The sequence below is a fragment of the Nerophis lumbriciformis genome, linkage group LG37 (genome assembly GCF_033978685.3).
Source record: "Nerophis lumbriciformis linkage group LG37, RoL_Nlum_v2.1, whole genome shotgun sequence".
NCBI lineage: Eukaryota > Metazoa > Chordata > Actinopteri > Syngnathiformes > Syngnathidae > Nerophis > Nerophis lumbriciformis.
Window position 1 is genome coordinate 25,527,661 of NC_084584.2, and position 24,519 is coordinate 25,552,179.

Genomic DNA, 24,519 nt, shown 5'->3' on the forward strand with positions numbered 1-24,519 from the left:
GGCAGGTGAGGTGGGGCCTCACCTGCCATCATGGAAAGAAAAACATGTAAAAAGAAAAAATATATATTAAATTGTTATATGTATCCAGTGATTATACTATAAAGTTATTTTCCATTTAACTTCACCAGTTTTAGATTAATTTTATAGAGGAATTTCTCTCTTGAACATTGTTGGAAAGGTTTATGCACGCATAATCCTAAACAGGCTACAGATACTTGCAGATCGTATCTATCCTGAATCCCAATGTGGTTTCAGGGCTGGAAGATCGACGACCGACATGATATTTTCAGTCAGGCAGATTGAAGAGAAGAGTAGAGAACAAGGTCAACCTCTTTACATGATGTTCATAGATGTAACTAAGGCTTTCGATCTTGTCAGCAGGAAGGGCCTATTCAAGCTACTACAAAAGATTGGATGTCCTCCAAAACTACTCAGCATGTCGATTGCTTTCCATTCCAACATGAAGGGAACAGTCTTGTATGATGGATCTTGTTCGGACTCCTTCTCTATCAACAGTGGTGTCAAGCAGGGCTGCGTCTTAGCACCAACTCTTTTTGGAATATCCTTCTCTATACTCCTGTCCTACGCTTTTGACACATCCATTGAGGGTGTCTATCTACACACACGGTCTGACGGCAAATTGTTCAATCTGGCAAGATTACGTGCGAAAACCAAAAGGAGGTCAGTGTTAATCCGAGAGATGCTTTTTGCAGACGATGCTGCTCTTGTTGCCAACACCAAAGAAGCCTTACAATGTCTAAGTGACTGTTTTGCGAATGCTTGTGAACAGTTTGGACTTACAGTTAGCCTGCAGAAAACCAATGTCAGTGTTCAAGGTGCTGCAAATCCTGCTATCAAGATGAATGGTGTCACTTTAGAAGTAGTAGATCATTTTATATACCTAGGCTCGACAATCAGCAATAAACTCTCGCTTGATGTTGAACTTGACAGGAGGCTGGGAAAGGCAAATACCATCATGGCTAAACTAGCAAAGCGAGTATGGGAAAACAACGCTCTTACTCAACATACAAAGATCCGAGTGTATCAGGCCTGCGTTCTCAGCACTTTACTCTACGGAAGCGAGACCTGGACTACTTACATGAGACAAGAGCGTCGACTAAACGCTTTCCACATGCGGTGCATCAAACGTATCCTTGGTATTGGTTGGCAGGACTATATTCCACACAGTGTCATTCTTCAGCGTGCTAATATTCATAGCATGAACTCTCTTCTTAGCCAGCGCCGTCTTCGATGGCTGGGACATGTTCGGCGGATAGAGGACGGACGGCTGCCCAAGGACATTATGTATGGACAACTGGCTGCTGGTTCCAGACGTGTTGGCCGTCCCTTCCTCCGGTTCAAGGACGCATGCAAGAGAGATCTGATGGCGTGTAATATTCCTCTAGACAGCTGGGAGATACAGGCGGAAAACCGAAATGTCTGGCATCAAGCGGTGAGACGGGGTATCGCAGAGGCTGATTTGAGGAGAGGCCAGCTCGCAGAGGAGAAGAGAGACAGGAGGAAACGTACTGCAAATACCATCGCACAGCAGGAGCGGGAGGAAGTCTCTACACATGTTTGCACTAAGTGCAACAGGGACTGTCACTCAAGAATTGGCTTGTACAGCCATGCTAGGCGTTGTCAACAAACATGAATGTACCGTATCAACAAAACATCAAGTTCAAATGTGAAAATTATCATTAAATATGTGCATTGTATAATTACAACACTCATTAAAACTGAAGAGTTATTACTAATATTTGACTAAAACAGGATGACAAAACGATTTAAATTAAAAAAAAAAATAAACTTAATAATAATTAAAGTACCATTACAAAATTTAAAACATTTAAAATAAATTAAATAAAAAAATAAACATCAAATTGAAATAAGTGTCTGACACAAGAGCGTAAATTAGCATGGTCATCTGTGACTAATATATATATATATATATATATATATGTATATATATGTATATATATATATATGTATATGTATATATATATATATGTATATATATATATATATGTATATGTATATATATATATGTATATATATATATATATATATATGTATATATATATATATATATATATGTGTATATATATATATATATATATATATATATGTATATATATATATATATACATACATAGCAGTCCACTTGTTTCTCTTTAGTAGTACTACTGTACTTTGGTAGTACTCCAGTCCACGTTGTTACATCGTTTACTTTCATGTCACTGTAGAAAAAGAAATACTGTAAAGAATGTCCGTCTTCTATTTTTATATGTTTGTTCTAACAGAACCAAAGTTGTCCAGTCTGTTGTCACCAAAATAAAATACGTTTCTAACTGTTTTTAATGAAAACACATTTTATAAAACGTCTTCTTTTTATTCTTACACCAGCAAAAATAACTTTTTTTCTTTGCTTTCGTTGACAAATAACAAACAAGGTGGATTTTTGTTGTTGCTTTTTCTTTGCATTTTCACTGCAGGACAAGAACTCCCAAGATGAAGATTGAAGAAAAAACACATTTTAATGGTAATACTAGTAATGATAGTAGTAATACTATGCTAATGGGGAAAGTAAAAGCGTGGCTCGGGTGGTGGAGCAACTCGAGGGTTCCAGGTTCGATCCCCGCTTCTGCCATCTGAGTCACTGCCGATGTGTCCTTGGGCAAGGCACCTGCTTTCCCTTCACTTATTAACAGTAATCATAGTAATAAGTACTTAAAGGTAGAAAATGACTACTGTGTACAATAAAAACAATGTAATACTTATATATGCATGTTGAGAATACATGAATGAATGCTCAATTTCAAAGAATAAATAACAATAAATGTAATAAATAACAGAATGTGTGATCATTAAATATCTGAATGTAAATAAATGTTGATATTATGTAATAAAAAGAGAATGTTATAACTAAATGTATGTTTGATTTACATTTTGTACTTGAATGTTACGTAACAAATACGTGAATATACTGCAATTTAATAAAGAGTGTTAATTTTAGCAAGGTACTTGTGTTGATGTACTCCTACTTCCAAGCGACTTTGTCAAGTACTAGTAAAGGAAGAAATGATCAAGTACTTTTTGTGTGTTTTGGAGAAGTACACTTTTGGAGTGTTTACTTTTGTCCTGAGATGAAGATAAACGTCTGTCATTCTTCATGAAGACACATTATGAAAGTGAACATGACCAAAGTAGGCGTGTCCACAAAGAAAGAAGGAAGGGGGCGGAGCCTCTTTCATTTTGTGATGTTAAGTTCCTGTTCTACCTGCGATGAGATGACGACTTGTCCAGGGTGTATCCCGCCTTTCGCCCGAATGCAGCTGAGATAGGCTCCAGCACCCCCCGCCACCCCAAAAGGGACAAGCGGTAGGAAATGGATGGATGGATGGAAGTTCCTGTTATAAGCTGTTATACAGTATATGCATTGAGCCCTTATTTTGAAGGCCCTAAGAGCGGAAGTGGTGACACGTTGAGTGGAGCGGAGGTTTTTATATATGTCGCCTATACTGTATAAAAGTACAAAATAACAAACACGGAGGCTCCACTTTTACACGAGGACCAATTTATATCCTTCCTTTTAAAACCTCCGCTCCACTCAACGTGTCACCACTTCCGCTCTTAGGGCCTTCAAAATAAGAGCTCAAGGCATATACTGTATAACAGCTTAAATGGTAAATGGTACTTACAACAGGAACTTAACATTACAAAGAGGCAAGCCCATAAAAATAGGTTACATTATTTTGTACTTTTATACAGTATAGGCGACATACATAAACCCTCGGTTACATTTTTGTTGTTGTTGTTGTTGTTGTTGTTGTTGTTGTGTGTGTGAGGCTCTGTTTATTTGGGGGGAAAGGTTTATGTTTTTAGTTTTAACTGCCTGTGTTGTTTTTGCACTTATCCTGTTGCTGTGTTGAAACAAGGACGTTTGCTTTTGTAGGAGGGGAGGTATGTAACTTATTTTTACGGGCTTGCCTCTTTGTGATGTTAAATTCCTGTTATAAGCTGTTATACAGTATATGCCTTGAGCTCTTATTTTGAAGGCCCTAAGAGCGGAAAAGGTGACACGTTGGGTGAAGCGGAGGTTTTTGAAAGAAAGGAAATAAAGTGGTCCTCGTGTAAAACTAGAGCCTCCGTGTTTGTTATTTTGTAGTTTCATACAGTATAGGCGACTTATATAAACCCTCGGTTACAATAACAAACACGGAGGCTCCAGTTTTACACGAGGACCACTTTATTTAAAACCTTTTTTTATATAAACCTTTATTTATAAATTTCAACATTAACAAACAGTTGAAAATAATAATCAAAGTAAATACAAAAACAGTACAAAGCAGCGCCAGGGGGTTGTAAATTCAAAGTAACTTAAATAGAATACTTTATTTAGAACCTTTCTCAGTTTGCATCACGCAAGTGACGTCAATGTTCGGCCCTCGAGAGCCATATACCACACCGTGATTGGTAGATTCCTTCAGCTCCGCACACAACGCTGTCAAGCGCCATTCATGTAAAACTCGCACTAACATTACACTTTCCTATTAAGGTGAGGGCCGCAAAATAACGTCTCGGTCTAATATATGTATATATATATATATATATATATATATATATATATATATATATATGTGTGTGTGTGTCAGAAGTGCTACTGACACTTTGGTTATATCTGCTTTTACTGTGTTTGAAATCACTTCCTGTCCTGGTGCTCTTGTTTTGTTACTGTTTCCTGTTTGCTCTCTGTCTTTTACGGCACTTTTACTATCTGCTCCGTGTCTACAGCTGTGAGCACACCTGTTGCTCGTTTAATTAGTTCTATTTAGTTCCACCCGAGTTCCTCCTTCGGCGCTTCATCATTATTCTTTTGTGACGGATGTGGATCGGACGGGTTTTGTTCACAGTGAGTTATACTTTGCTCTTTTTCACTTGCTTTCTACTGTTTGTGTTGATGCTTTCTATCATGTGCTTTCTATTGATGATTGATTGAAAATACGGTTTTTTTATTCACAGTGACTAATACTTTGGTCTTTTTCGCTTGCTTTCTACTGTATGTGTTGATGCTTTCTATCGTGTGCTTTCTATTGATTGATTGATTGAAACTGTTATTAGTAGATTGTACAGTTAAGTACATATTCCGTACAATTGACCACTAAATGGTAACACCCCAATACGTTTTTCAACTTGTTTAAGTCGGGGTCCACGTAATCAATTCATGGCACAAATATATATGTACTATCATCATAATACAGTCATCGCACAAGTTAATCAGACATTGAATGATTTACAATCCGGGGGTGGGATGAGGAGAACATAGTGAGTTCAGATAGCATAAGAACAACAATTATATACATTAGAAATCCGTTTGATTAACATTTGGTTATTTAGGATCCGTGGAGGTGTAAGGGGGAGGGTGTTAGTCAAGGGTTGCTTCTATCTTGTGCTTAGCTGCTTTAATTAGGCTGATCATATTGTGAAATCCCAAAAAGAGGACACGTATATGCGTGCCAAGGCCGGGACTAGGTGAACATTTGCCAATACTCTAACTTGCTTTATAAATATTTATTTAAATACAGCAGTTTTCTCCTCTGACAGCAGTGTTTGCGCTAGGAATTTTCAAAATGGGGTCCCACAGTACATTTTTGGGGTCCGACTTTTTTGTAAGCCTTTTAAAAAAAACAAACAAAAAAAAACTTATGAATTATGGTATATCTCTTCTATATTGTGTTTTGGATAAAGGTTGTCATAAACGTTACTTCATTAAGAAAAAAAGAAAACAAATGTGTATGCATATGTGAATGTATTCAGTTATAAACATTCATTCACTTCTTTCCTTCATGGATCTAAACTTTACCGCTGCTGCTAGTTTTTATTTAATATGTTGTAGGTGTCATCATGTCCGCTTTTTGTGCCGGCCCAGTCACGTTATAACATCTACGGCTTTTGGAGCTCAGTGCACCAACTGCACACACAAGAAGGAGACTATTATATATGTCTCTGTTATCCATAGGTTTATCTATAACCCATAAAGTAGGAAGGCACGGAGATATTTCTCAGCGTGTGTTTATTCCAGCCGGCACGTTAACACACTGACACAACATCCAGATTCCCATCATGCATTGCTTCAAAAGTACGGCAAGTAGTGATGTCCAAACAAAGACTGACAGAATAGAATGAGGATGGACAATTCAACCCTGAACTCACTCCTTTCCCGCAAATTAATTTTCACCTATGCTCCTTCAAAGGCTGTGCTACTGGCTGCAAAGCATTGCACTTTCAAATACAACAATGAGTAGAGTGTGTGTGTATATGTATGTATATATAAGAAATACTTGAATTTGCACTGAAATTCAAGTATTTATTTTATTATATATAAGAAATACTTGAATTTGCACTGAAATTCAAGTATTTATTTTATTTATATATATATACACAAAATATATACTTGAATTTCAATGCAAATTCAAGTGTTCCTTATACATATAATAATAATAATAATAATAATAATATTTTTAATATAATATACATATATACATACACAACACTCCTACTCATTGTTGTATTTGAAAGTGCAATGCTTTGCAGCCAGTAGCACAGCCTTTGAAGTAGCATAGGTGAAATTTAATTTGCAGGAAAGGAGTGAGTTCAGGGTTGAATTGTCCATCCTCGTTCTATTCTGTCAGTCTTTGTTTGGACATCACTACTTGCCGTACTTTTGAAGCAATGCATGATGGGAATCTGGATGTTGTGTCAGTGTGTTAACGTGCCGGCTGGAATAAACACACGCTGAGAAATAGCTCCGTGCCTGCCTACTTTATGGGTTATAGATAAACCTATGGATAACAGAGACATATATAATAGTCTCCTTCTTGTGTGTGCAGTTGGTGCACTGAGCTCCAAAAGCCGTAGATGTTATAACGTGACGAGGCCGGCACGAAAAGCGGACGTGACGACAGGCTGTCCTCACTCAGGGCCGGATGGAAATTTGTGAGAATGGTTGTTCCGGGAGAAGCACTGAAATTCAAGTATTTCTTATGTGTATATGTGTATGTAGATGTACACATAAAAAATACTTGAATTTCAGTGCTTCTCCCGGAACAACCATTCTCCCGAATTTCTCTCGATTTCCAGCCGGGCTTGAGTGAGGACAGCCTGTCATGTCCGCTTTTTGTGCCGGCTCAGTCACGTTATAACATCTACGGCTTTTGGAGCTCAGTGCACCAACTGCACACACGAGAAGGAGACTATTATATATGTCTCTGTCATCCATAGGTTTATCTATAACCCATAAAGTAGGAAGGCACAGAGCTATTTCTCAGCGTGTGTTTATTCCAGCCGGCACGTTAACACACTGACACAACATCCGGATTCCCATCATGCATTGCTTCAAAAGTACGGCAAGTAGTGATGTCCAAACAAAGACTGACAGAATAGAACAAGGATGGACAATTCAACCCTGAACTCACTCCTTTCCCGCAAATTAAATTTCACCTATGCTACTTCAAAGGCTGTGCTACTGGCTGCAAAGCATTGCACTTTCAAATACAACAATGAGTAGTGTTTGTGTGTGTGTGTGTGTGTATATATGTATGTGTATATATAAGAAATACTTGAATTTGCACTGAAATTCAAGTATTTATTTTATTATATATAAGAAATACTTGAATTTGCACTGAAATTCAAGTATTTATTTTATTTATATATATACACAAAAGATATACTTGAATTTCAATGCAAATTCAAGTATTCCTTATACATATAATAATTAATATAATTTACATATATATACATACACAACACTCCTCTACTCATTGTTGTATTTTAAAGTGCAATGCTTTGCAGCCAGTAGCACAGCCTTTGAAGTAGCATAGGTGAAATTTAATTTGCGGGAAAGGAGTGAGTTTAGGGTTTAATTGTCCATCCTCGTTCTATTGTCAGTCTTTGTTTGGACATCACTACTTGCCGTACTTTTGAAGCAATGCATGATGGGAATCTGGATGTTGTGTCAGTGTATTAACGTGCCGGCTGGAATAAACACATGCTGAGAAATATCTCCGTGCCTGCCTACTTTATGGGTTATAGATAAACCTATGGATAATAGAGACATATATAATAGTCTCCTTCTTGTGTGTGCAGTTGGTTCACTGAGCTCCAAAAGCCGTAGATGTTATAACGTGACGAGGCCTGCACAAAAAGCGGACGTGACGACAGGCTGTCCTCACTCAGGGCCGGATGGAAATTCGGGAGAATGGTTGTTCCGGGAGAAGCACTGAAATTAAAGTGTTATGTGTGTATGTAATAATAACTGGGATTTATATAGCGCTTTTCTAAGTACCCAAAGTCGCTTTACATGTAGAACCCATCATTCGTTCACACCTGGTGGTGGTAAGCTACTTTCATAGCCACAGCTGCCCTGGGGTAGACTGACGGAAGCGTGGCTGCAATTTGCGCCAACGGCCCCTCCGACCACCACCTGTCATTCAATTCACCGGTGTGAGTGGCACCGGGGGCAAAGGGTTAAGTGTCCCGCCCAAGGACACAACGGCAGCGATTTTTGGATGGTAAGAGGCGGGGAGCGAACCTGCAACCCTCAGGTTTCTGGCACGGTTGCTCTACCCACTACGCCATGCCGCCCCTCGTGTGTAGATGTACACATGAAATACTTGAATTTCAGTGCAAATTCAGGTATTTCTATGTATACATTTCATATATATATATATATATATATATATATATATATATATATATATATATATATATAGATAGATAGATAGATAGAAATTCTTGAATAGCAGTGCAAATTCAGGTATTTCGATATATATATTTGTTATATATAGAAATTCTTGAATATCAGTGCAGATTCAAGTATTTCTATATACATACATTTTGTATGTGTGTGTGTGGGAAAAAAAATCACAAGACTACTTCATCTCTACAGGCCTGTTTCATGAGGGGTTCCCTCAATCATCAGGAGATTTTAATGGGAGCATTCACATACCATGGTTTATATAGGGCACAGAGTGGGTGGGTACAGGCTGGCGTAGGGGCGTGGTGATTGGCTCATGTGTTACCTAGGAGGTGTTTCCGTCTGTGGCGGCATGCTGTTACAATTTCGCTGCGCTTGTTGAGGGATGACAGGTCTGGACGGTATATAATAAACAGTTTCTCTTTCAAGCATAGGTTGCATCTTTTATTACCACTATTGTAAGGTGTGCTGGATGCAAGAATTTGCCATGTTATTAAATATTCAACATTATTGTCTTTGAGGTCCCAAATGTGTTTGCTGAGTTCTGTGGTATTCCGCAGGTTTTAGTTCCTGAAAGAAGCCTTGTGATTGTTCCATCTGGTTTTAAACTCTCCCTCGGTTAATCCTACATATGTGTCTGATTTAATGTCCTTGCGTGTTACCTTAGATTGGTAAACAACTGATGTTTGTAAGCACCCCCCGTTGAGAGGGCAATCAGGTTTCTTGCGGCAGTTGCAGCCTTTGTTGGTTTTGGGGTCGCTCTGTCCGGGGGCCGACGGCTCATTTGCAATTGTTTTGTTGTGGTTTGAGATAATTTGTCGTATATTGTTCATACAGCTGTAGCTCAATTTAATGTTGTTCTTGTTGAATACTTTTCTTAGGGTGTTGCCTTTGGGGAAGTGTTTGTCAATCAGATTGAGGAATTTGTGGCCAATTTTAGTTGAAACGTTTTTGCTGTATGGGGGGTTGTACCAGATGATGTTTCGTTTTCTGTTCTTTTTTGGTTGGTTTCCTGGCGTGGGTTCATAGGTGAGGGTGAAATTGTATCCGCTTTCATCAAGGGCTTTTTGGTACGGGGGGTTGCTTGGTCAAATTCAGCTTTGCTAGATGACAGCATCGATAGCCTTTTATTAATTCCGGTAGGTATTCTTTTCGTGGTGGTGGGTGGGTGGTTGCTGTCATGGTGCACATATTGAAGTGTTGTGTTGGATTTCGTGAATGGTTGGTAGCTGTTATTTCTCAGGTTGAAAGTGACGTCGAGGAAGTTGACGGTTTGCTTGTTGGCTTCAATCGTGATCCGTAGGCCGTTCTCTTTGAAAATTTGGCATATGCGCTTCTTGGTATTCTCGCTGCTCCTTAGCGAGGCGCGACACACTGCCAGTCCGTCATCACGGTAAATACCAAGGTTCAGGTTGAGGCTAGCGAGCTGGGAGAGGAGGAAACTCCCAACGAGTTCACATGTTTCTGCTCCGTCAAAACTTCCCATAGTGACGTCAAATGTTGAATTGTTCTTTTTTTGCCATGGTGTACTGTTGTGGATGAGTATGGAGTTTTTTGCGTGGATGATGTTTCTTTCGTTGCCTGTGATTGAGGCGAAGTCTAGTGCTTGAGTCAGTAGGTCTTGCGTGATGGAAGGGTAAAATTCCTCGATATCGAAGGAGATAAAGTTGTGCTGTTTGTCTTGGATGTTGTTGAACCATTTGATTACTGCTGCTGTATTTCTCCATTGGTTGAGTGGTGTTTTGTCCGTGATTTTTGTGTTGACTCTGTCCAGGATTATTTTGCTGATTTTTCCTATTTCAGATTTAGTTGGGTTTATTAGTCGGCATGTTGGGTTATTTGCGAAGTTGGGTTTGTGGTCCTTCAATGTGATGAAGGCTTCCTTGTTGGCTGTGGCGTCCACCCTGTCCTCAATGTCCAGTTCAGCCGCGATCCTTTTATTTTCCAGGTGGATGTTCTGTAAAGTGTTGGGTTGTGCTTTTTTGTATGATTTGGTGATGCTTCTGTCCAGTAAGGTGTTATGTTCTGGTATGTCCATTCTGTAGAAGTTTGTGGTTTTATCGGCAGCTATGATGAGGTTGTTTACTTTCTTGATGCGCTCCTTGTCATTTTTCAGCTTGGTGAGGAGTGGGTTGCGGACTGGCTTGAATTTGACTGATTGTATCATTTTGAGCATGTCGTTCTCAAAATCCTTTAGTTCCTCAACTGTGGGTGGGTTCTTGGTAGATTTGAATCCGTAAGTTTTCTTTTGCGTTCCTTTTGTTTCAGGGTGCAGGAAAAAATGTGCTTTCCACCGCATCCTTCTTAGGAAGTGTTCAGTCTTTTCTATGAGCCTTAGCGTGCGTGCGTGTGTGTGTGTGTGTGTATTCTTGAATATCAGTGCAAATTCAGGTATTTCTATATATATATATATATATTCATTCTTGAATATCAGTGCAAATTCAGGTATTTCTATATATATATATATATATTCATTCTTGAATATCAGTGCAAATTCAGGTATTTCTATCTATCTATATATATATATATATATTCATTCTTGAATATCAGTGCAAATTCAGGTATTTCTATACATATATATTCATTCTTGAATATCAGTGCAAATTCAGGTATTTCTATATATATATCATATATATATATTCATTCTTGAATTTCAGTGCAAATTCAGGTATTTCTATATATATCATACATATATATTCTTGAATTTCAGTGCAAATTCAGATATTTCTATATATATCATATATATGTATATATATTCATTCTTGAATTTCAGTGCAAATTCAGATATTTCTATATATATCATATATATATATATATATATTCGTGAATTTCAGTGCAAATTCAGATATTTCTATATGTATCATATATATATGTATTCATTCTTGAATTTCAGTGCAAATTCAGATATTTCTATATATATCATACATATATATATATTCATTCTTGAATTTCAGTGCAAATTCAGATAGTTCTATATATATCATATATATATATTCATTCTTGAATTTCAGTGCAAATTCAGATATTTCTATATATATCATATATTTATATTCATTCTTGAATTTCAGTGCAAATTCAGATATATATATATATATATATATATATATATATATATATATTCATTCTTGAATTTCAGTGCAAATTCAGATATTTCTATATATATATTCATTCTTGAATTTCAGTGCAAATTCAGGTATTTCTATATATACATTTGTTATATATATATATTCATTCTTGAATTTCAGTGCAAATTCAGGTATTTCTATATATACATTTGTTATATATATATATATTCATTCTTGAATTTCAGTGCAAATTCAGGTATTTCTATATATACATTTGTTATATATATATATTCATTCTTGAATTTCAGTGCAAATTCAGGTATTTCTATATATACATTTGTTATATATATATATATTCATTCTTGAATTTCAGTGCAAATTTAGGTATTTCTATATATATATACATTTGTTATATATATATTCATTCTTGAATTTCAGTGCAAATTCAGGTATTTCTATATATACATTTGTTATATATATTCATTCTTGAATTTCAGTGCAAATTCAAGTATTTCTATATATACATTTGTTATATATATATATATATATATAGAAATTCTTAAATTTCAGTGCAAATTCAAGTATTTCTATATATACATTTCTTTTATGTGTGTGTCTTGTATATCTAGAAATTCTTGAATTACAGTGCAAATTCAAGAGTGTGTGTATATATGTATGTATTTGTGTATTGATAGAGAAATACTTGAATTTGCACTAAATTAAAAAATGTTTGTGTATATAGAAATACTTGAATTTGCACTGAAATTCAAGTATTGTTTGTTTGGCCGGCTGGGAGGCCTTTGTATGTTTGTTTGTTTGGAAGGCTGGGAAGCCTTTGTTTGTTTGGCCGGCTGGGAAGCCTTTGTTTGTTTGGCCGGCTGGGAAGCCTTTGTTTGTTTGGCCGGCTGGTAGGCTTTGGTTTGTTAGTTTGGCCGACTGGGAGGCTTTGGTTTGTTTGTTTGGCCGACTGGGAGGCTTTGGTTTGTTTGTTTGGCCGACTGGGAGGCTTTGGTTTGTTTGTTTGGCCGACTGGGAGGCTTTGGTTTGTTTGGCCGACTGGGAGGCCTTGGTTTGTTTGGCCGATTGGGAGACCTTGGTTTGTTTGTTTGGCAGACTGGGAGGCTTTGGTTTGTTTGTTTGGCCGACTGGGAGGCCTTGGTTTGTTTGTTTGGCCGACTGGGAGGCCTTGGTTTGTTTGTTTGGCCGACTGGGAGGCCTTGGTTTGTTTGTTTGGCCGACTGGGAGGCCTTGGTTTGTTTGTTTGGCCGACTGGGAGGCCTTGGTTTGTTTGTTTGGCCGACTGGGAGGCCTTGGTTTGTTTGTTTGGCCGTCTGTTTTGGCCTTTGTTTGTTTGTTTAGCCGACTGGGAGGCCTTGGTTTGTTTAGCCGACTGGGAGGCCTTGGTTTGTTTGGCCGACTGGGAGGCCTTGGTTTGTTTGGCCGACTGGGAGGCCTTGGTTTGTTTGGCCGACTGGGAGGCTTTGGTTTGTTTGGCCGACTGGGAGGCCTTGGTTTGTTTGTTTGGCCGTCTGTTGTGGCCTTTTTTGTGTTTGTTTAGCCGACTGGGAGGCCTTGGTTTGTTTGTTTAGCCGACTGGGAGGCCTTGGTTTGTTTGGCCGACTGGGAGGCTTTGGTTTGTTTGGCCGACTGGGAGGCCTTGGTTTGTTTGTTTGGCCGACTGGGAGGCCTTGGTTTGTTTGTTTGGCCGACTGGGAGGCCTTGGTTTGTTTGTTTGGCCGACTGGGAGGCCTTGGTTTGTTTGTTTGGCCGACTGGGAGGCCTTGGTTTGTTTGTTTGGCCGACTGGGAGGCCTTGGTTTGTTTGTTTGGCCGACTGGGAGGTCTTGGTTTGTTTGTTTGGCTGGCCGTCTGTTTTGGCCTTTTTTGTGTTTGGCCGACTGGGACTTTTCTTTGGCTGGCTGGGAGACTTTTCTTTGGCTGGCTGGGAGGCCTTTTTTGTGTTTGGCCTTTTTTGTGTTTGGCCGGCTGTCTGTTTTGGCCTTTTTTGTGTTTGGCCGGCCGTCTGTTTTGGCCTTTTTTGTGTTTGGCCGACTGGGAGACTTTTCTTTGGCTGGCTGGGAGACTTTTCTTTGGCTGGCTGGGAGGCCTTTGTTTGTTTGACCGGCTGGGAGGCCTTTGTGTGTTTGGCCGGCTGGGAAGCCTTTGTTTGTTTGGCCGGCTGGGAAGCCTTTGTTTGTTTGGCCGGCTGGGAAGCCTTGGTTTGTTTGTTTGGCGGGCTGGGAAGCCTTGGTTTGTTTGTTTGGCGGGCTGGGAAGCCTTGGTTTGTTTGTTTGGCGGGCTGGGAAGCCTTGGTTTGTTTGTTTGGCGGGCTGGGAAGCCTTGGTTTGTTTGTTTGGCCGGCTGGGAAGCCTTGGTTTGTTTGTTTGGCCGGCTGGGAGGCTTTGGTTTGTTTGTTTGGCCGGCTGGGAGGCTTTGGTTTGTTTGTTTGGCCGACTGGGAGGCTTTGGTTTGTTTGTTTGGCCGACTGAGAGGCCTTGGTTTGTTTGGCCGACTGGGAGGCTTTGGTTTGTTTGTTTGGCCGACTGAGAGGCCTTGGTTTGTTTGGCCGACTGGGAGGCCTTGGTTTGTTTGGCCGACTGGGAGGCCTTGGTTTGTTTGGCCGACTGGGAGGCCTTGGTTTGTTTGGCCGACTGGGAGGCCTTGGTTTGTTTGGCCGACTGGGAGGCCTTGGTTTGTTTGTTTGGCCGACTTTGAGGCCTTGGTTTGTTTGTTTGGCCGTCTGTTTTGGCCTTTTTTGTGTTTGGCCTTTTTTGTGTTTGGCCGGCTGGGAGACTTTTCTTTGGCCGGCTGGGAGGCCTTTGTTTGTTTGACCGGCTGGGAGGCCTTTGTTTGTTGGACAGGCTGCGAGGCCTTTTAGTTTTTGTTTGGCCGTCTGTTTTGGCCTTTTTTGTGTTTGTTTGGCCGTCTGGGAGGCCTTTTGTGTGTTTGTTTGGCCGTCTGTTTTGGCCTTTTGTGTGTTTGTTTGGCCGGCTGGGAGGCCTTTTGTGTGTTTGTTTGGCCGGCTGGGAGGCCTTGGTTTGTTTGTTTGGCCGACTGGGAGGCCTTGGTTTGTTTGTTTGGCCGACTGGGAGGCCTTGGTTTGTTTGTTTGGCCGACTGGGAGGCCTTGGTTTGTTTTTGGCCGACTGGGAGGCCTTGGTTTGTTTGTTTGGCCGACTGGGAGGCCTTGGTTTGTTTGTTTGGCCGACTGGGAGGCCTTGGTTTGTTTGTTTGGCCGACTGGGAGGCCTTGGTTTGTTTGTTTGGCCGTCTGTTTTGGCCTTTTTTATGTTTGTTTAGCCGACTGGGAGGCCTTGGTTTGTTTGTTTAGCCGACTGGGAGGCCTTGGTTTGTTTGGCCGACTGGGAGGCTTTGGTTTGTTTGGCCGACTGGGAGGCTTTGGTTTGTTTGGCCGACTGGGAGGCCTTGGTTTGTTTGTTTGGCCGACTGGGAGGCCTTGGTTTGTTTGTTTGGCCGTCTGTTTTGGCCTTTTTTGTGTTTGTTTAGCCGACTGGGAGGCCTTGGTTTGTTTGGCCGACTGGGAGGCTTTGGTTTGTTTGGCCGACTGGGAGGCTTTGGTTTGTTAGTTTGGCCGACTGGGAGGCTTTGGTTTGTTTGTTTGGCCGACTGGGAGGCTTTGGTTTGTTTGTTTGGCCGACTGGGAGGCTTTGGTTTGTTTGTTTGGCCGACTGGGAGGCTTTGGTTTGTTTGTTTGGCCGACTGGGAGGCTTTGGTTTGTTTGGCCGACTGGGAGGCCTTGGTTTGTTTGGCCGATTGGGAGACCTTGGTTTGTTTGTTTGGCAGACTGGGAGGCTTTGGTTTGTTTGTTTGGCCGACTGGGAGGCCTTGGTTTGTTTGTTTGGCCGACTGGGAGGCCTTGGTTTGTTTGTTTGGCCGACTGGGAGGCCTTGGTTTGTTTGTTTGGCCGACTGGGAGACCTTGGTTTGTTTGTTTGGCCGTCTGTTTTGGCCTTTTTTGTGTTTGTTTAGCCGACTGGGAGGCCTTGGTTTGTTTGTTTAGCCGACTGGGAGGCCTTGGTTTGTTTGGCCGACTGGGAGGCCTTGGTTTGTTTGGCCGACTGGGAGGCCTTGGTTTGTTTGGCCGACTGGGAGGCTTTGGTTTGTTTGGCCGACTGGGAGGCTTTGGTTTGTTTGGCCGACTGGGAGGCTTTGGTTTGTTTGGCCGACTGGGAGGCTTTGGTTTGTTTGGCCGACTGGGAGGCCTTGGTTTGTTTGTTTGGCCGACTGGGAGGCCTTGGTTTGTTTGTTTGGCCGTCTGTTTTGGCCTTTTTTGTGTTTGTTTAGCCGACTGGGAGGCCTTGGTTTGTTTGTTTAGCCGACTGGGAGGCCTTGGTTTGTTTGGCCGACTGGGAGGCCTTGGTTTGTTTGGCCGACTGGGAGGCTTTGGTTTGTTTGGCCGACTGGGAGGCTTTGGTTTGTTTGGCCGACTGGGAGGCTTTGGTTTGTTTGGCCGACTGGGAGGCCTTGGTTTGTTTGTTTGGCCGACTGGGAGGCCTTGGTTTGTTTGTTTGGCCGACTGGGAGGCCTTGGTTTGTTTGTTTGGCCGACTGGGAGGCCTTGGTTTGTTTGTTTGGCCGACTGGGAGGCCTTGGTTTGTTTGTTTGGCCGACTGGGAGGCCTTGGTTTGTTTGTTTGGCCGACTGGGAGGCCTTGGTTTGTTTGTTTGGCCGACTGGGAGGCCTTGGTTTGTTTGTTTTGGCCGACTGGGAGGCCTTGGTTTGTTTGTTTGGCCGACTGGGAGGCCTTGGTTTGTTTGTTTGGCCGACTGGGAGGCTTTGGTTTGTTTGGCCGACTGGGAGGCTTTGGTTTGTTTGGCCGACTGGGAGGCCTTGGTTTGTTTGTTTGGCCGACTGGGAGGCCTTGGTTTGTTTGTTTGGCCGACTGGGAGGCCTTGGTTTGTTTGTTTGGCCGACTGGGAGGCCTTGGTTTGTTTGTTTGGCCGACTGGGAGGCCTTGGTTTGTTTGTTTGGCCGACTGGGAGGCCTTGGTTTGTTTGTTTTGGCCGACTGGGAGGCCTTGGTTTGTTTGTTTGGCCGACTGGGAGGTCTTGGTTTGTTTGTTTGGCTGGCCGTCTGTTTTGGCCTTTTTTGTGTTTGGCCGACTGGGAGACTTTTCTTTGGCTGGCTGGGAGACTTTTCTTTGGCTTGCTGGGAGGCCTTTTTTGTGTTTGGCCTTTTTTGTGTTTGGCCGGCTGTCTGTTTTGGCCTTTTTTGTGTTTGGCCGGCCGTCTGTTTTGGCCTTTTTTGTGTTTGGCCGACTGGGAGACTTTTCTTTGGCTGGCTGGGAGACTTTTCTTTGGCTGGCAGGGAGGCCTTTGTTTGTTTGACCGGCTGGGAAGCCTTTGTGTGTTTGGCCGGCTGGGAAGCCTTTGTTTGTTTGGCCGGCTGGGAAGCCTTTGTTTGTTTGGCCGGCTGGGAAGCCTTGGTTTGTTTGTTTGGCGGGCTGGGAAGCCTTGGTTTGTTTGTTTGGCGGGCTGGGAAGCCTTGGTTTGTTTGTTTGGCCGGCTGGGAAGCCTTGGTTTGTTTGTTTGGCCGGCTGGGAAGCCTTGGTTTGTTTGTTTGGCCGGCTGGGAAGCCTTGGTTTGTTTGTTTGGCCGGCTGGGAGGCTTTGGTTTGTTTGTTTGGCTGACTGAGAGGCATTGGTTTGTTTGGCCGACTGGGAGGCCTTGGTTTGTTTGGCCGACTGGGAGGCCTTGGTTTGTTTGGCCGACTGGGAGGCCTTGGTTTGTTTGGCCGACTGGGAGGCCTTGGTTTGTTTGGCCGACTGGGAGGCCTTGGTTTGTTTGGCCGACTGGGTGGCCTTGGTTTGTTTGGCCGACTGGGTGGCCTTGGTTTGTTTGGCCGACTGGGAGGCCTTGGTTTGTTTGTTTGGCCGACTGGGAGGCCTTGGTTTGTTTGGCCGACTTTGAGGCCTTGGTTTGTTTGTTTGGCCGTCTGTTTTGGCCTTTTTTGTGTTTGGCCTTTTTTGTGTTTGGCCGGCTGGGAGACTTTTCTTTGGCTGGCTGGGAGGCCTTTGTTTGTTTGACCGGCTGGGAGGCCTTTGTTTGTTTGACCGGCTGGGAGGCCTTTGTTTGTTTGACCGGCTGGGAGGCCTTTGTTTGTTGGACAGGCTGCGAGGCCTTTTAGTTTTTGTTTGGCCGTCTGTTTTGGCCTTTTTTGTGTTTGTTTGGCCGTCTGGGAGGCCTTTTGTGTGTTTGTTTGGCCGTCTGTTTTGGCCTTTTGTGTGTTTGTTTGGCCGGCTGGGAGGCCTTTTGTGTGTTTGTTTGGCCGGCTGGGAGGCCTTTTGTGTGTTTGTTTGGCCGGCTGGGAGGCCTTGGTTTGTTTGTTTGGCCGACTGGGAGGCCTTGGTTTGTTTGTTTGGCCGACTGGGAGGCCTTGGTTTGTTTGTTTGGCCGACTGGGAGGCCTTGGTTTGTTTGTTTGGCCGACTGGGAGGCCTTGGTTTGTTTGTTTGGCCGACTGGGAGGCCTTGGTTTGTTTGTTTGGCCGACTGGGAGGCCTTGGTTTGTTTGTTTGGCCGACTGGGAGGCCTTGGTTTGTTTGTTTGGCCGACTGGGAGGCCTTGGTTTGTTTGTTTGGCCGACTGGGAGGCCTTGGTTTGTTTGTTTGGCCGACTGGGAGGCCTTTTTTGTGTTTGGCCGGCCGTCTGTTTTGGCCTTTTTTGTGTTTGGCCGGCCGTCTGTTTTGGCCTTTTTTGTGTTTGGCCGGCTGGGAAGCCTTGGTTTGTTTGTTTGGCGGGCTGGGAAGCCTTGGTTTGTTTGGCCGGCTGGGAGGCTTTGGTTTGTTTGGCCGACTGGGAGGCTTTGGTTTGTTTGTTTGTTTGGCCGACTGGGAGGCTTTGGTTTGTTTGTTTGGCCGACTGGGAGGCTTTGGTTTGTTTGTTTGGCCGACTGGGAGGCCTTGGTTTGTTTGGCCGACTGGGAGGCCTTGGTTTGTTTGTTTGGCCGACTGGGAGGCCTTGGTTTGTTTGTTTGGCCGACTGGGAGGCCTTGGTTTGTTTGTTTGGCCGACTGGGAGGCCTTGGTTTGTTTGTTTGGCCGACTGGGAGGCCTTGGTTTGTTTGTTTGGCCGACTGGGAGGCCTTGGTTTGTTTGTTTGGCCGACTGGGAGGCCTTGGTTTGTTTGTTTGGCCGACTGGGAGGCCTTGGTTTGTTTGTTTGGCCGACTGGGAGGCCTTGGTTTGTTTGTTTGGCCGACTGGGAGGCCTTGGTTTGTTTGTTTGGCCGACTGGGAGGCCTTGGTTTGTTTGTGTGGCCGACTGGGAGGCCTTGGTTTGTTTGTTTGGCCGACTGGGAGGCCTTTTTTGTGTTTGTTTGGCCGACTGGGAGGCCTTTTTTGTGTTTGTTTGGCCGTCTGTTTTGGCCTTTTTTGTGTTTGGCCTTTTTTGTGTTTGGCCGACTGGGAGACTTTTCTTTGGCTGGCTGGGAGACTTTTCTTTGGCTGGCTGGGAGGCCTTTGTTTGTTTGACCGGCTGGGAGGCCTTTGTTGGACAGGCTGCGAGGCCTTTGTTTAGATTTTGTTTGGCCGTCTGTTTTGGCCTTTTTTGTGTTTGTTTGGCCGTCTGGGAGGCCTTTTGTGTTTGTTTGGCCGTCTGTTTTGGCCTTTTGTGTGTTTGTTTGGCCGTCTGTTTTGGCCTTTTGTGTGTTTGTTTGGCCGACTGGGAGGCCTTGGTTTGTTTGGCCGACTGGGAGGCCTTGGTTTGTTTGTTTGGCCGACTGGGAGGCCTTGGTTTGTTTGTTTGGCCGACTGGGAGGCCTTGGTTTGTTTGTTTGGCCGACTGGGAGGCCTTGGTTTGTTTGTTTGGCCGACTGGGAGGCCTTGGTTTGTTTGTTTGGCCGACTGGGAGGCCTTGGTTTGTTTGTTTGGCCGACTGGGAGGCCTTGGTTTGTTTGGCCGACTGGGAGGCCTTGGTTTGTTTGTTTGGCCGACTGGGAGGCCTTGGTTTGTTTGTTTGGCCGACTGGGAGGCCTTGGTTTGTTTGTTTGGCCGACTGGGAGGCCTTGGTACGTTTGTTTGGCCGACTGGGAGGCCTTGGTTTGTTTGTTTGGCCGACTGGGAGGCCTTGGTTTGTTTGTTTGGCCGACTGGGAGGCCTTTTTTGTGTTTGGCCGGCCGTCTGTTTTGGCCTTTTTTGTGTTTGGCCGGCCGTCTGTTTTGGCCTTTTTTGTGTTTGGCCGGCCGTCTGTTTTGGCCTTTTTTGTGTTTGGCCGACTGGGAGACTTTTCTTTGGCTGGCTGGGAGACTTTTCTTTGGCTGGCTGGGAGGCCTTTGTTTGTTTGACCGGCTGGGAGGCCTTTTTTGTGTTTGTTTGGCCGTCTGTTTTGGCCTTTTTTGTGTTTGGCCGGCCGTCTGTTTTGGCCTTTTTTGTGTTTGGCCGACTGGGAGACTTTTCTTTGGCTAGCTGGGAGACTTTTCTTTGGCTGGCTGGGAGGCCTTTGTTTGTTTGGCCGGCTGGGAAGCCTTTGTTTGGCTGGCCGGCTGGGAAGCCTTTGTTTGGCTGGCCGGCTGGGAAGCCTTTGTTTGGCTGGCCGGCTGGGAAGCCTTTGTTTGGCTGGCCGGCTGGGAAGCCTTTGTTTGGCTGGCCGGCTGGGAAGCCTTGGTTTGTTTGTTTGGCGGGCTGGGAAGCCTTGGTTTGTTTGTTTGGCGGGCTGGGAAGCCTTGGTTTGTTTGTTTGGCGGGCTGGGAAGCCTTGGTTTGTTTGTTTGGCGGGCTGGGAAGCCTTGGTTTGTTTGTTTGGCCGGCTGGGAGGCTTTGGTTTGTTTGTTTGGCCGACTGGGAGGCTTTGGTTTGTTTGTTTGGCCGACTGGGAGGCTTTGGTTTGTTTGTTTGGCCGACTGGGAGGCTTTGGTTTTTTTGTTTGGCCGACTGGGAGGCTTTGGTTTTTTTGTTTGGCCGACTGGGAGGCTTTGGTTTGTTTATTTGGCCGACTGGGAGGCTTTGGTTTGTTTGGCCGACTGGGAGGCCTTGGTTTGTTTGGCCGACTGGGAGGCCTTGGTTTGTTTGTTTGGCCGACTGGGAGGCCTTGGTTTGTTTGGCCGACTGGGAGGCCTTGGTTTGTTTGTTTGGCCAACTGGGAGGCCTTGGTTTGTTTGTTTGGCCGACTGGGAGGCCTTGGTTTGTTTGTTTGGCCGACTGGGAGGCCTTGGTTTGTTTGTTTGGCCGACTGGGAGGCCTTGGTTTGTTTGTTTGGCCGACTGGGAGGCCTTGGTTTGTTTGGCCGACTGGGAGGCCTTGGTTTGTTTGTTTGGCCGACTGGGAGGCCTTGGTTTGTTTGTTTGGCCGACTGGGAGGCCTTGGTTTGTTTGTTTGGCCGACTGGGAGGCCTTGGTTTGTTTGTTTGGCCGACTGGGAGGCCTTTTTTGTGTTTGGCCTTTTTTGTGTTTGGCCGACTGGGAGACTTTTCTTTGGCTGGCTGGGAGGCCTTTGTTTGTTTGACCGGCTGGGAGGCCTTTGTTTCTTTGACCGGCTGGGAGGCCTTTGTTTGTTGGACAGGCTGCGAGGCCTTTGTTTAGTTTATGTTTGGCCGTCTGTTTTGGCCTTTTTTGTGTTTGTTTGGCCGTCTGTTTTGGCCTTTTGTGTGTTTGTTTGGCCGTCTGTTTTGGCCTTTTGTGTGTTTGTTTGGCCGTCTGTTTTGGCCTTTTGTGTGTTTGTTTGGCCGGCTGGGAGGCCTTTTGTGTGTTTGTTTGGCCGGCTGGGAGGTCTTTGTTTGTTTGGGAGGCCTTTGTTTGGCTGTTTGGGAGGCCTTTGTTTGGCCGGCTGGGAGGCCAAACAAAGGCCAATTTTGGGGGCGTCTGGTCATCTACAAAATAAGCTCAATATTGTATTTAATTTGTCTCCTCATCGTTTGTCATCTACAAGGTCTCTATTGGGGGGGTCCCCCTCTACAAGGTCAATTTTGAGGGGGTCTGGTCATCTACAATACAAGGTTCATTTTGGGGGGCTCTGGTCATCTACAAAATAAGGTCAATATTGTATTTGTGTCCTCATGGTTTTTGTCATCTACAAGGTCTCTATTGGGGAGTCCCCCTCTACAAGGTCAATTTTGGGGGGTCTGGTCATCTACAATACAAGGTCAATTTTGGGGGGAGTTTGGTCATCTACAATACAAGGTAAAAAAAATTTTTGGGGGGGGTGTCTGGTCATCTACAATACAAGGTCAATATTGTATTTAATTTGTGTCCTCATGGTTTTTGTCATCTACAAGGTCAAAATTGGGGGGTCTGGTCATCTACAATACAAGGTCAATTTTGGGGGAGGTCAGGTCATCTACAATACAAGGTTAATTTTTTTTGGGGGGGGGGGTCTGGTAATCTTCAATACAAGGTCAATTTTGGGGGCGTCTGGTCAGCTACAAAATAAGGTCAATATTGTATTTAATTTGTCTCCTCATGGTTTGTCATCTACAAGGTCTCTATTGGGGGGGTCCCCCTCTACAAGGTCAATTTTTGGGGGGTCTGGTCATCTACAATACAAGGTCAATTTTGGGGGGGTCTGGTCATCTACAAAATAAGGTCAATATTGTATTTGTGTCCTCATGGTTTTTGTCATCTACAAGGTCTCTATTGGGGGGGTCCCCCTCTACAAGGTCAATTTTGGGGGGGGTCTGGTCATCTACAATACAAGGTCAATTTTGGGGGGGGGGGGGGGGGGGGTTTGGTCATCTACAATACAAGGTCAATGTTGTATTTAATTTGTGTCCTCATAGTTTTTGTCATCTACAAGGTCAAAATTGGGGGGTCTGGTCATCTACAATACAAGGTCAATATTGGGGGGTTTGGTCATCTACAAGGTCTATTGCCCCCCTCCACCCCCCCCTTACAAGGTCAATATTGGTTTATCATTCTTACACCATGCACCGCTACAACATTACACAACTCTTACACAATGTGTTATTGGTCACACTCCTGCTGCCTCTCCTCCTGCTGTGCACACTTTTGAGCGTACCATGGGGCACACCAACGGGGGTTCCCTCTCGGCTGCGGGCGTGCCTCCGCAAGAGATCTGCAATCAACACACCTGCCCGTGATGAGCGACCAGCCTTCATAAGCCAGCGGGTGCCAGAACGTAGCTTCTCCTACCCAGTACAGTAAGCCAACACATCTCCAGCCTTCTCTCTCTCCGTGTTCCCTTCCCGTCGTGTTCACCGTCTCTCGTGTTGTGTCGTCCTCCAGCTTCCTCGTCGTCGAGCTGTGTATCTCGTCTACCTGGACCCCCTTTGGATTCCCCCTTGCCTTCCTGGACTAAGACCTCGCTCCTGTCCTTGACCATCCGCCTGCCCTCTGATGTCCGAGCCTGCTTTTCTGCCTCGATCTCAACACGCACACTCAACACCCTCTGGTGACCACGCTCAGATAATACTTGCACATAGTCACACTACATCTCTTTTAAGCTAATCACACACTGCACTCACATACTGAGCTGTCAATAAACACGCTGACAGCTAACGACATCATCGCCTCTCTGCAGTCTTCTTCTCCCGCTGTCTCGTCACACATTATATATTCTTTCATGTGTTCATTCATTCATGTGTTATCATTACTACACCATGCACCGCAATAACACTACACAACTCTTACACACTGTTATCTATGTATTTATTGATTCATTCGTGTTACTAATTTATCATTCTTACACCATGCACTGCAACAACAATAACCAACTCTCACACAATGTTATTCGTTCATTACATTATTCATAATCAATCAATCAAAGTTCATTATATAGCCCTAAATCACGAGTGTCTCAAAGGGCTGCACACGCCACAACGACATCCTGGGCTCAGATCCCACATTAGGGCAAGAAAAAAACTCAACCCAATGGGATGACAATGAGAAACCTCGCAGGATAATGTTTATTATTATTATTAGCCTTTATTTAACTAGGTAAAATCCCATTGAGATCAAAGATCTCTTTTCCAAGGGAGACCTGGCCAAGAGAGCAGCAGCAAGGTTGCAATGGAAGTCGAGTGGATCTAGCATAAAATTGTGAGTGTCCAGTCCATAGTGGATCTAGTTAATAGTGTGAGAGTCCAGTCCATAGTGGGGCCAGCAAGAGATCATCTTGAGTGGAGACAGACATCTCTGTGCTGCTGACCTAACTGATGCACAGATGAGTGGTCCACCCTGGGTCCCAACTTTGGACAGCTAGCGCGTCATCTGTGGTCTCCAAAGGAGAGGAGGGCGGAGCAGAAAAGAAACGGCAGATCAACTGGTCTAAAAGGGGGTCTATTTAAAGGCTAGAGTATACAAATGAGTTTTAAGATGGGACTTAAATGCTTCTACTGAGGTAGCATCTCTAATTGTTACTGCTAGAACAATCCATAGTACTGGAGCCCCAATAGAAAACGCTCTATAGCCCGCATACTTTGTTTGGGCTCTGGGAATCACTAATAAGCCGGAGTTCTTTGAACGCAGATTTCTTGCCGGGACATATGATACAATACAATCGACAAGATAGGACGGAGCTAGACCGTGTAGTATTTTATACGTAAGTAGTAAAACCTTAAAGTTGCATCTTAAGTGCACAGGAAGCCAGTGCAGGTGAGCCAGTATAGGCGTAATATGATCAAACTTTCTTATTCTTGTCAAAAGTCTAGCAGCCACATTTTGTACCAATTGTAATCTTTTAATGCTAGAAATAGGGAGACCTGAAAATAATACGTTACAGGAGACGTAACGAACGCATG

At 43.9% G+C, this 24,519-nt stretch overlaps 1 long non-coding RNA gene across 2 annotated transcripts; it reads left to right on the plus strand.

Moving 5' to 3' along the window:
* Nucleotides 1-4,742: 4,742 nt before the first annotated feature.
* On the plus strand, nucleotides 4,743-23,283 carry LOC140677596 (uncharacterized). Of its 2 annotated transcripts, XR_012049368.1 has the most exons (3): nucleotides 4,743-4,912; nucleotides 22,557-22,920; nucleotides 23,006-23,283. It is a non-coding gene; the product is annotated as an uncharacterized lncRNA (long non-coding RNA). The 2 variants fall into 2 exon arrangements; XR_012049367.1 differs by lacking the exon at nucleotides 4,743-4,912 and having other exon boundaries at nucleotides 22,486-22,920.
* Nucleotides 23,284-24,519: the final 1,236 nt, after the last annotated feature.